An 11895-nucleotide genomic window follows, 5' to 3' on the forward strand; every position below is an offset into this window, starting at 1 on the left:
CAAGCACTCTAAAAATAAAGGACATGCATCTTGGAATTTCTTCACTACAACGTTGTAACAACCTGCACATGCCTACTGATTAAATCAAATTGTTTCCTAACAGTTTGCTTGTCCCACTGGGAATCTCTTTCCTAAAAGAGCACCCCAGATTCTAACACACATTACCACAGCCTGAAGATTTAACACCTCTCACCACAGCCTTTAGATCTAACTGCTGGCAAACAGCGTTTCCTAGGAAGCAACTGTTTACACCCAGGGAAGCACCTAGCTCCTTGAAGCCTCAGTGTCCCACTGCAATCAAAACTTAGCTTGTGGATCAGAGTCACTCAAGCTGTTAGATAGAACAAAAATTGGTCATCCTGAGGTACTACAAAACCCAGCACGTGGTTCATCGCGCAGCTGCCACCATGTGACGAACACGGGTTCGAAAACACACGTGTACGCTTGGACAGAGAGCAATCAGGAGTTTGCACATGCTAAAATGAGCTGAAGAGTCCAATTCAGCCAGCTATGCTACAATACTCCTTCTCACAAGTCTGCCCACATAAGAACACCCTAGTACTCTCAGATATTATTGTGAAAAGGTCAAGTGGGCTTTGTAGTCCTTAGACTTAACTTGCACCACTGACAGGACTCTAAGTAAGCTAGGCCGAGGCAGCACTCTCAGATGACCCTATGACAAGTGTACTGTTCAGGAAACCAAATGAGTTTTATAATCTTTATTTTATTAAAGAAAAAGCATGTTACTAAATATTCAAAGCCAAATTAAACCAAAACAAATAAACTAGCATTGTGCTGTTTAGTTACAAAGATGTAGTGAGGCAAAGAAAACATGAAAAATAGAAAAGTATTCAAAAACCCAAAAAGCCATTAAGATGAATAAAAACAATTCCAGTCCAGGAAATCATTAGTAAAAACAAGTTAATCCAAGTTGGTTATGAAAAGGCTATAGTCCTCAGTGATCCTATAGAATAAAAATCCCTAAACAAAAGTAAAAATCCATTATATGTCCCATAGTCCTTAGAAAAGTAAAATCCAGTAAATATACCATAGTCCTTACAAAATTACAAGAGCATAGTCCATATGGAGTATTCCAAGAAAAGAAGTCCATAAAGAATATTCCATAGGTAACAGTCCATAGAGAATAGTCCATGCATAGTCCTTAGGTAAAATCCCATAAGTCTCAAAGTAATCCAGCAAAGCATAGAAACCAGTCCATGTAGGTAGGCCACCACACTCTCTCTCAAGACATCAGGGTAAGTCCCATATGGCTGAAATGTAGGTCACGAATGACTGAAAGGTCGGTCTTGGAAAGACAAAGTCCATAGGTAAAAAGTTCCTTTTTCAAGAGTAACTGGCAAGGGCCTAATGCACCTTCCCACGATGTCATCCAATCAGAGTTCGTTACTAGGCAAACAGTCCTGTTACATCATATGAATTCTTTCTCATCCCAGCAGATGTTATTTGGGTTACGGTGGTTTCTCAAAGAGTCACAACATTTCCACCTATCTAATCACACAGAGTCCTTCTCAGGCCTTCAGAATAACACTGTCTCTGCTCGCCTGGAAAACAACTTGTCAGCATAGCACAGATACTATATACAAAGAAACAAAATGGAACCTCTCTGGCTCACTTCATAATTACAAAACCCATATGCCTTTAAAAGATTTTAACTTAAAAACCCATCTCATCACAGTCCTAAACCGTTTAGGGCCTTATAAGTAAGCATTAAAACTTTGAAGTTGACACGGAAACAGATGGGCAGCCAATGCAATGTGACCAGCGTTGGAGAGATGTGAAACATGTTATTAATAATCTAATAAAGTCTGTGAAGAACCCGTTTAAGCCAACTGTAATCCATAAACCTCTGTTGTTCAATTTTATCCTCAGCTTGGACCTCAATCTTTCTAATTAAAGGTTGTTGACAGAGGTCAGCAGGTGGCAGCGAGATGAAGGACGTGTGAGCTGGGTGAAACGAGCAGGGGCCACGTGAGTAAACGTCACAGTTATCTAACACACTGCCTCTCTGAACATGTGCAGAGCGTTCTTATTGTTTTAGCTCCCAATCCTGCTGGGCTCCACCCTGCGTTAACTGCTGTGGGTTAGATGCTGCTTGGCGTGGGGCCTCTCCCGAATGTTTCCTTCCTTCTTTTGGGATCCAGGAGGGTGAACTGAAGAAGCCGCTCCTGCGTGGGGGGTTCTTTTGGAGAGATCCTTTTTCCCGACCAGCCTTGAGTCAACCCCAGGTGGGGTTATCTCCAGGCATCCAAGGTGAAGTTGAGCATCCAAGGGGTTTTCCTGAGTCCTGCGTTCTGGCCATCCTTTAGGTCCCCAGACCCTACGAATCCCAGGTTCCAGAGGTGGATTTTACTGGGAGAGTCCCTGGTGCCCCATCCCGGTCTGGAAAAGGGCCTCCCACCAAGTGGCTACTTTGGAGAAAGACTCCACGATCAAAACCTTCCCCCCAAAAAACCCTTGATGTGTGCCAATATCTGGGTTTGTCCTGAGTTAACTTTCTCAATGTGCCCTTCAGTGTCCGAGTAAACCTTTCCTCTTGCCCATTTTGCTTGGGGATGATAAATGCAAACCTTTGGTGGCTTCACCCCTTACAGTTTCCACATTGGTTCCAAGGTCCAACTCATAAAGTGAGATCCTTGGCCAGGGAAGACCTCTTGAGAGGGAAACCTATTCTCGAAAATATCCCTATTCTTTCAAAAGGCCCGTCCAGGAGCGGCCTCGGTATTCATGGCCCTGCTAGGGGTGGCCTTCACTGGGGCGAATGGGCCTTGGGGATGTGATGGGCAGCCTTCGTCCACCTCCTTCCTCCTTGTTTGACCAGAAGAACTGTTTTCCTCTGGCCGGGGTTTTCTGCACCCCCAGGTGGGTCCTTCTTGGGGTAGGTCACGAGCCAATTGAAGCACCACCCTCTGTAACCTATGGGGTAAAACCATTTGTCCTTCTTCTGCACACACATTCTGACTTTACTACCCTGTATAGGATCCCATCCCTCAATTCAATCTTTTGCTCTGTTTACGTAGTCCCTTTGGGTCCCACTTTGCCTCTAATATCCTCCAGTTCTGAATCCTCTCGCTGTCATTTTCGTAATTGTTCTCTTGAAACGTGCAACTCCTCTTCTTCTGATGACATTTCCTCCACCTCCCCTGTTTCAGCCAGGATTTCTATCCCTGGCCAGTTTCTCCCCAAGAACATCTCTCCTCCTAATCCTGGGACAACCCCGATCTCCAAGTCTTTCTCTTGTCCTTAGTATTTTTTAATATGGCCAAACTGGCGGCACCCAAAGGCAAGATGTTTCAATGGCCAGGTCTCTGCACTTTGTTAGTTTTTCCAATTCTTTATTTTCAACTCTGACCTCCCCTGGAATTGCAATGTCAATGATCCGGACATTTCTTCGTTCTGTTACTACTAATTTCTTCTGCTCTGCATGTTCTCCTAGTGACCTATAGAATTGTGTTATATGATTTGCTTACAGTTATTTGTTTTTTACATCTGTGTCTTCCCAGTTGTCCCCCCAAATTCCAGACATCTTTCAAACATTCAAACCATTCATGTACGTATTTTAGTATATAATATTGGCTACTATCATAATATTACTTTCACAGTGTACAATATTCTCAAGATCTTCTAATAACATATTTAATAAAAGTAGTTCCAGATCCATGCCCTAACCTTATATCTAGTTTAATTTACCTAAAAAGAAAACCCACCATATTAACGTCTTTACCCTGGTTAGTGTTCCCTTATTTCAATTTAATTCTCCTTTTTAATATAAAGGATATGATCCTTTACAATTCCCAAAGTTAGATATATACATGCTTTTTAACATTAAGGGCCCCCTTTCTATTTTTCCCATTTTCATCTTTCTAAGTAATTCCCTCTCTTATTTCTCTTTTTTCACTTTTTGATTCTGTCTCCCTAAGCATCCTGCCATCTTTCATGCCCTCTGAAACCATTTTGTGCATCTGATTTATCTCCACTAGATCTTTATGCACTTGCTCTAACTTCAATAGATCTTCTGGGCTTTTTAAAATTAATTTTGCTGATTTTCTCCTCTTGTCTTCCTTTAATACTCTCCCCATTAATTTCCTCCAGCTCCTTTTTTGATTGGCATACATAATCCAGCACACTCTCATTTCGTTTTTCGTTATTCCCTGTCTCTTGTTGACTATAATTCTTCTTCAGATGTTCGTTGAATAATTTTGCCTCTTGGTAGTGGGATCTCACTATTTCTAGGATTGTTTGAAGGGTAGATTTTGTTTCATCCCAAAATTGTCCTTGTTGTGCCATTCTGTCCCAGCTGCCCAAGAGCTTAAGCCAAGATTCGAAAACCCCAAGTCTCACAGTCCAGTTCGATTATTGTATCTGTGTCCTAGTTGATCCCTGGTAAATTGATGCCAGCCAAACAGATATTCCAAGTCTCCAGAGTCAGTTCAAAGAGTCCGCTTTGGCTAAATAGACCTGAACCCAAATTTAAACCCCCTAAGTACCAAGGTACAATGCAATGGTTGTATCCATGGCCTGATGGCCTAATTCCCACAGGTTTATGCCAGCTAGTCAAACACAAAAACTTCCAGCTCCCAGGGTAGTTTCAGAGGATCAACTTTGGCCAAATAGGCCTAAACTGAAGTTCAAAACCCCCAAATTTCACAATCCAATTCAGTGTTTGTATCCATGTCCTGGTAGCTTAGTTCCCGCAATTCTGCATCGTCCAAAACTGAAATTCCAAGTCCCTGGAGGTGGTTCCAAAAAGTTCACTTTGGCCCAATATACTGATTCCCAAAGTACAGTTTTAAAAGATCCACTTTAGGGTTAATTTGTCTATGTTCGAGCCAGTCTATGCTGTATAGATCCCTTCCACACTGATCCCTTCCAAAGATCTTTAGAACTTTGGATTGCAGCTGAACAGATAAGCCATGGGAGTGTGTGTGTATTTTTAACTAATTAATCTTCATTCTGTGAATAGTTGATGAATGTCACAATGCCAGCTGGGTTCCTGCATTCCTAAAGTTTTGAAAGTGTCTGATGCATGGTTGGATTGATTGTTATTGACACGAGTGAATAAGATATTTAAAAGTTTAAAGTTTTTATTCTTCTACTATTATTTCTTCCTTTTCTTCTTTTTTTGCTTTACATATAGTGATGGCTGATCAACATAAATTCACCCAATGGGGATACCTGGAGAGGTTGCGCTCTCTCAGCTCTGTCCATGTGGCGTGTGGGAGTGTAGGCCTTTGCGCTCTGTGACATACAGTCCCCTTCCACACCATTGGAGAGAAAGCCGGGCCCTGAGGTCTGCAGCCTGCATATTCCTAATTCTTCTCCAAGTCCTTGGGCTGTGATGGAGGAGATAAACCATGCAGGAGACATTCAGCTAAGAGATCTTTTAATGGCACCTTGTTGCATACACTTTTCAAACTGATCTCAGTTGGTAGTTGTTGGTATCATAGTATCCCTTATAGATCACAGCTAAACTTTATGTTGTCCAGGGGTGGAGAGTCTCAGTTCTCTGGAGCTCTTAATACAGCCTGCTAGGCTTCCCCAGACTGCTGTGTCTCCTTCCTTGTGATACTACTGCTGGGTCACTTTAAAGCTTTTGTTTTCATTTTTCCATTCTGAAATGTCTCTTTAAGGCTTTGCTAAGAGCTTTAAGTTAGTATAGTTTTGGATTTGGATGCAAGAAATGTGAATATGAATAACACAACTTAAAATGTTCTAACTTTTGAATATGATCCAGAGAAACATAACTATTAGGCTACAAGTAAGTGACATGTACAAAACACCTTAATAAAATCTACATTAACAAAAAGCATTAACTTTAATCTAAAGCAGTGGTTCTTAACCTTTTTGAAAGAAACACCCCCTTGAGCCACTGAGGAAGTTATCATCGCCCCCTCTTATTTCTTATTATATCTTGTTTGTTTGTTTGTTTGTTTGTTTATTTATTTATTTATTTATTTATTTATTTATTTAAGACACTTAAATCCAATGACCCCTGAAAACAAAATTCAATTCCAAGAAAATGAAATGGCCCCAAAAAGTAACATTTAATGATTTAGTTGCAAGCGAATTTTAAGACTCAAAAAGAAATATAAAAAGGGCATAAAATGCAGGAACTAAAAATTTCAAGACGAAAACTCTGAAACTAAATTAGGATAGGAGGAAAATATATATTCATGCACATTGTAAAAAGGCTGTAGCCATCTTCACAGGTTTGGCTTGCTCCAGCGCCCCCTACCGCCCCCTTCTGCTCCAGCGCCCCCACACCGCCCCTTTTTGTTCTACTGCCCCCTTGAAAAATGAAATCGCCCCCTGGGGGGCATTATCGCCCAGGTTAAGAACCACTGATCTAAAGCATGTTAATAAAATATTACAATTTTTGCCCTGTCCAGAATGCTTTTCTCCCCTCTAATGATGCTTGTCAAGTAATATAATTGCTGCTTAAGCTAACTAGCTGCTTCAGTTTTATTTATCCTTCATTAATTGCTGCCATTTCTTTATCATAAACAAAGCTCACCACCTGACTCAAGCCTTTATTACAGAGAAATTTCTGGACATGCAGCAACAGTGAAATTCTAATTACTTGTCTCCTCGTTATCTTAGATTTGAAACTAAATTCTTATCTTATTTTTGACTAACATTAGATACAAGAAAACGCCATGGACAAAAACAAAAGGCTAAAGGATTTGCTGGAAGATGAACCCCTCAGGTTGGAAGGCATCCAACATGCTACTGAGAAAGAATGGAGGACAAGTAGCTGCAGAGCTAATGAAGTGGTTGAGCCCAAGAGAAAAGAAATCTCAGCTGTGGACATGCATGGAAGTGAAACAAAAATCCGATGCTGCAAAGAAATATACTGCATAGGAACCTGGAATGTAAGATCTATGAACCCTAGTAAGCTGGAGGTGGTCAAACAGGAGATGGCAAGAATAAACATTGACATCCTGGGCATCAGTGAACTAAACTGGACGGGAATGGGAAAAATCAATTCAGATGATTATAATATCTACTATTGTGGACAAGAATCCCATAGAAGAAATGGAGTAGCCCTCATAGTCAACAAAAGAGTGGGAAAAGCAGTAGTGGGACACAATCTCAAAAATGATAGAATGATTTCAATACGAATCCAAGGCAGACCTTTGAACATCACAGTAATCCAAGTTTATGCACCAACCTCTGATGCTGAAGAGGGTGAAATTGACCAATTCTATGAAGACTTGCAACACCTTCTAGAACTGACACCAAAGAAAGATGTTCCTCTCATTATAGGAGACTGGAATGCTATAGTAGGGAGTCAAGAGATAAAAGGAACAACAGGGAAGTTTGGCCTTGGAATTCAAAACGAAGCAGGGCAAAGGCTAATACGGTTTTGTCAAGAGAACAAGCTGGTTATTGCAAACACTCTTTTCGAACAACACAAGAGGCGACTCTACACATGGAAATCACCAGATGGGCAACACCGAAATCAGATTGATTATGTTCTCTGTAGCCAACGATGGAGAAGTTCTATACGGACAGCAAAAACAAGACCTGGAGCTGACTGTGGCTCTGATCATAACCTCCTTATAGCAAAATTCAAGCTTAAACTGAAGAAAATGGGGAAAGCCACTGGGCCAGTCAGGTACCATCTAAACCAAATCTCCCATGAATGCACAATGGAAGTGAAGAACAAATTTAAAGAACTCAATTTGGTCGACAGAGTGCCTGAAGAACTATGGATGGAGGCTCGTAACGTACAGGAGGCAGCAACAAAAACCATCCCAAAGAAAAGGAAATGCAAGAAAGCAGAGTGGCTGTCCAATGAGGCCTTAAAAATAGCAGAGAAGAGAAGGGAAGCTAAAGGCAAGGGAGATAGGGAAGGTTTCAGAAAATTGAATGCAGACTTCCAAAGAATCGCAAGGAGAGACAAGAGGGCATTCTTAAATGAACAGTGCAAAGAAATAGAGGAAAAGAATATAAAGGGAAAAACCAGAGAGTGTTTGTATAGACCAGTTGGGCGGGATATAAATCAAATAAATAAAATTCAAGAAAATTTGAGATATTAAAGGAATATTTTATGCAGAGATGGACATGATAAAGGACAAAATAATAGGAACCTAACAGAAGCAGAAGACATCAAGAAGAGGTGGCAGAAATAAACAATTATACCAGAAAGATGTGGATGTCCCAGACAACCCAGATAGTATGGTTGCTGACCTTGAGTCAGACATCCTGGAGAATGAAGTGGGCCTTAGAAAACACGGCTAACAAGGCCAGTGGAGGTGATGGCATTCCAGGTGAATTATTTAAATCTTAAAAGATTATGCTGTTTAGGCTCTACACTCAATATGCCAGCAACTTTGGAAAACTCAGAAGTGTCCAAAGGATTGGAAAAGCAGTCTACATACCAATCCAAAAGAAGGGCAATGCCAAAGAATGCTCCAACTATCGTACAATTTCACTCATTTCACACACTAGCAAGGTTATGCTCAAAATCCTCCAAGGTAGGCTTCAACAGTATGTGGGCCGAGAACTCCCACAAGTACAAGCTGGATTTCGAAGGGGCAGAGGAACTAGAGACCAAATTGCTAACATGCACTGGATTATGCAAAAAGCCAGAGAGTTTCAGAAAAAATATCTACTTCTGCTTCATTGACTATGCAAAAGCCTTTGACTGTGTGGACCATAGCAAACTATGGCAAGTCCTTAAAGAAATGGGAGTGCCTGACCACCTTATCTATCTCCTGAGAAATCTATATGTGGGAGAGGAAGCAACAGTTAGAAGTGGATATGGAACAGCTGATTGGTTCAAAACTGGGAAAGGAGTACGACAAGGCTGTATATTGTCCCCTGATTTATTAAATTTATATGCAGAATACATCATGCAAAAGGCTGGACTGGAGGAATCCCAAGGAAAAATTAAGATTGCCAGAAGAAATATCAACAACCTCAGATACGCGATGCCAACTGGCCTGGCAGCATACTGACTCCATTCTAAAGTGTATCATACTGATGCTAAACTAACTTGTTCTCTCCGGCAATTATACTGTATTTCAATTTAAATGATAATTCTAATCTAATTACAATGATAGTTGCATATATTAATGTAAATTAGTACTGTATATACAAACTTAATGCAGACTTTTTTGAGTAAATAATTTCTTTGGTAACCAAGCAGTGGCCAGCCTAAAAGTCGATCAGGAAATTGCTTGCAAAGATCTAGTGCCATTAGTCTGTTCCATTGTGTTGACCAAATTTAATATTGTGGGGGAGAAATAAACAGCAAAATGTTGTGATACCCTAAAAAAGTAGCAGATGTCTTTGTGATTTGTGGTGGATCAAAATCACATCCTCAGTTATATGGAATATTGGGAAACGTCAGTCCCTGCTCACACTTCAGTGGCTGCTTAGAAATGTTGCTGCCATGCTTTCTTAAGTGCACTTCTTTGGATTATAACACTATTTCTCCAGTGCTAAAAGTGAGTAGTACTCCTGAGCAGTAGTTAAACAGTACCCACACAAGTCTGGTGGCAGGGGATTTGTGAAGAAACATCATTACAGCCCTCCTTGTATTGTGGTCCCACTGGAGAAGAAGCGGGACTCTTCGTTTCTCCAATGCACATAGAAGCATGTACTCTTGCTTCCCTAATAGAAAAACTCCATTACGATTTCCTATTAATATAGTTCTTCTATGCCTCTCTGTTGACTTACTGACACATGAGAAGCACCGCTATCAGAGGGAGAAGCTAGAGTATGTCGCTTGTCAGCAAAGCTTTACACTTTGTGGTAGTAGTGGGCATGAGTATTTAGCATGACTGTTTGCACTAGCGGAACTTGATGAAGGGACTGGAAGGGGTCATTAGCATCCCTGATGGCCAGGGTAAGATGGCTAGTGCCTTCCTGCTCCTCAGTGGGAAGTGGAGTAGCCCAAGGTTTTCACCTCATTTCTGACACCATCTGATGGCTTACAAACAAACCTGGGAGATCTTTTCGAGATATGTGGCAGTCAAGTCTGAAGTTCAGTACCATTCTGGCATCTGACAGGTCACTAACTGAAATTGTAATTTTTTAAGTGTACAACATGGTTTTCCCAGCAAAGTTACTGACAACATCTTGGACTCCTGTAGGGAGTTCACTACTATAGTAGCATTCAACTTTCCTAGAGGGCCTTCTTTCTATATTGCCAAAGAGAGGGCTTAACTCCTTCATGCGCCAGAACTAGGAATGATGGGATACCATGCACTGTCTTGTGTTATGAGAGATCAATTTAAACACTGCCCTAAGGTGTGGTTCTTTATACCCAGAAAACAGGTTCAGCTGCCTTCGAAATCAGAGAACACGCCCTGAGATTTGCAGGGCTGGTGCCTCAAAGTTCCCCTCCTTCAGGCATTACCCAGTACATGATTTTGCTTCTATCAAAGCATTTTGACAGGAGGGTTTTGCAGGTGGTAGCAGAACTGTGACAACATTTTTTCACAAATGGTTGATTTTGTTTTGATAGGAATGAGCAGCACAGGCCCACTTGAGAGTACTAACTTTGGTATGTCTCACTGTTGCTTCTGCTACAAAAGACCATTGGTATTTGCTGCGATAAGCATATATTCTGTACTGAGAGGAGATACATTCTTCCTGCTCAATGGACCTTTGTACTGCTGGATAAGGGAGGAAATGTTTTTTTTTCTCCTCCCATTTTTATTATGGTTGATTTTGTCTCTTAGGATTTCTTCTACCCTCTGTTCTTTCTGGCAGCATGGAGATGATTGGTTGCTTTGCATCATTGTTCAAACAGATGTAGAGCATAGTAGACCAAAGGTTGAGTTATTTAAGAAAAAACACTTAAGTATAGAAATATTAAAAAGGAACAAATAACACTCCGAAATGGTAAAGAAGCAATACTAAAAACAGTCAAAGCGGTAATGCATAACAGTCAATCTAAAATCCCAGCCAGTCACTGATAGGCAGCCTGCCTGAAAAGAAGGGTGTGCTTGTTTGCAGAAGGACAGCTTAGCTTCCTGTGGGAGGGAGTTCCAGAGTCTGGGAGGAGCAACAGAGAAGTCCCTCTCCTGTGCCCCCACCAAACGCACTTGTGACGGTGGTGGAACTGAGAAAGGCTTGAAGCCAGATTGAAATTGATCTAGATCAGGGATCTCCAAACTACTGCCCCTGGGGCCACATGCAGCCTGCTTTGCCTTTTTATCTGGCCCAGGCATAGGAAGGGGGACCCAAGCAATCCCCACCCCTCCTGTCTGCAAACCAAGCCAGTTTGAATCAGAAGAATCCATGTCCTTTGCTGTGGTTACATGACACATTCCCTGGTATGTGTGGTGTGGCAATATGTGGAGTTGCATGGATATGCCTTTGTTCTGTGCCAAACAGACTGACAGCAACCCTAATACAACTTTTGTGGTAAGTAAGATACTGAAGGTGTGGTTTTACCAGTTCCATTATCAAGATAATACGGTAGAAAAGATTTGTCTGCTTTTCCATGTCAGTTTCTCTGGAATAGCAGCAAGGCAGAGTTTCTGCAGTGGGCGATTTCCAGTGGAAAGTGGCCCAGGACATGTTTCGGTGTTTCTATTATTTTGGAACAGAAAAGAACCTTTTCAGCCTGGAAGTGTCAGCTGAGCAACTGTTTGGCCTCATCCAGCCCTTTCTACTTTGGGCAGTCTGGTCACAGCTGAAGTATCACTAACTGGGACAAAGTTGGGAGGAACAAAGACTGTCTGGAGAGGCCCCCAAAGATGAGGAATGTTGGCAGGTTACTTTTGCATGGCCTTGAACTCACTAAGAGAAGTTCCTGCAATTTTCCTACCACTGCATTAGTGTGGTGTAGTGGGAGTGGCTAGAGGGTGGAGAACAAGGGTTCGAATCCCCACTTGGCCAGGGAAACTCCCTGGGGGA

At 41.6% G+C, this 11895-nt stretch overlaps 1 protein-coding gene and 1 non-coding gene across 2 annotated transcripts in view; one reads left to right on the forward strand and one right to left on the reverse strand.

The window, feature by feature from the left end:
* LOC144584981 (uncharacterized) overlaps positions 1 to 11895 on the reverse strand; it is a 464602-nt gene that overhangs the window by 168366 nt on the left and 284341 nt on the right.
* Positions 5181 to 5387, forward strand: LOC140702996 (small nucleolar RNA SNORA73 family). The gene has a single exon (XR_012082280.1). It is a non-coding gene; the product is annotated as a small nucleolar RNA SNORA73 family (small nucleolar RNA).

The sequence above is a fragment of the Pogona vitticeps genome, chromosome W (assembly GCF_051106095.1).
Source record: "Pogona vitticeps strain Pit_001003342236 chromosome W, PviZW2.1, whole genome shotgun sequence".
Classification (NCBI taxonomy): Eukaryota; Metazoa; Chordata; class Lepidosauria; order Squamata; family Agamidae; genus Pogona; species Pogona vitticeps.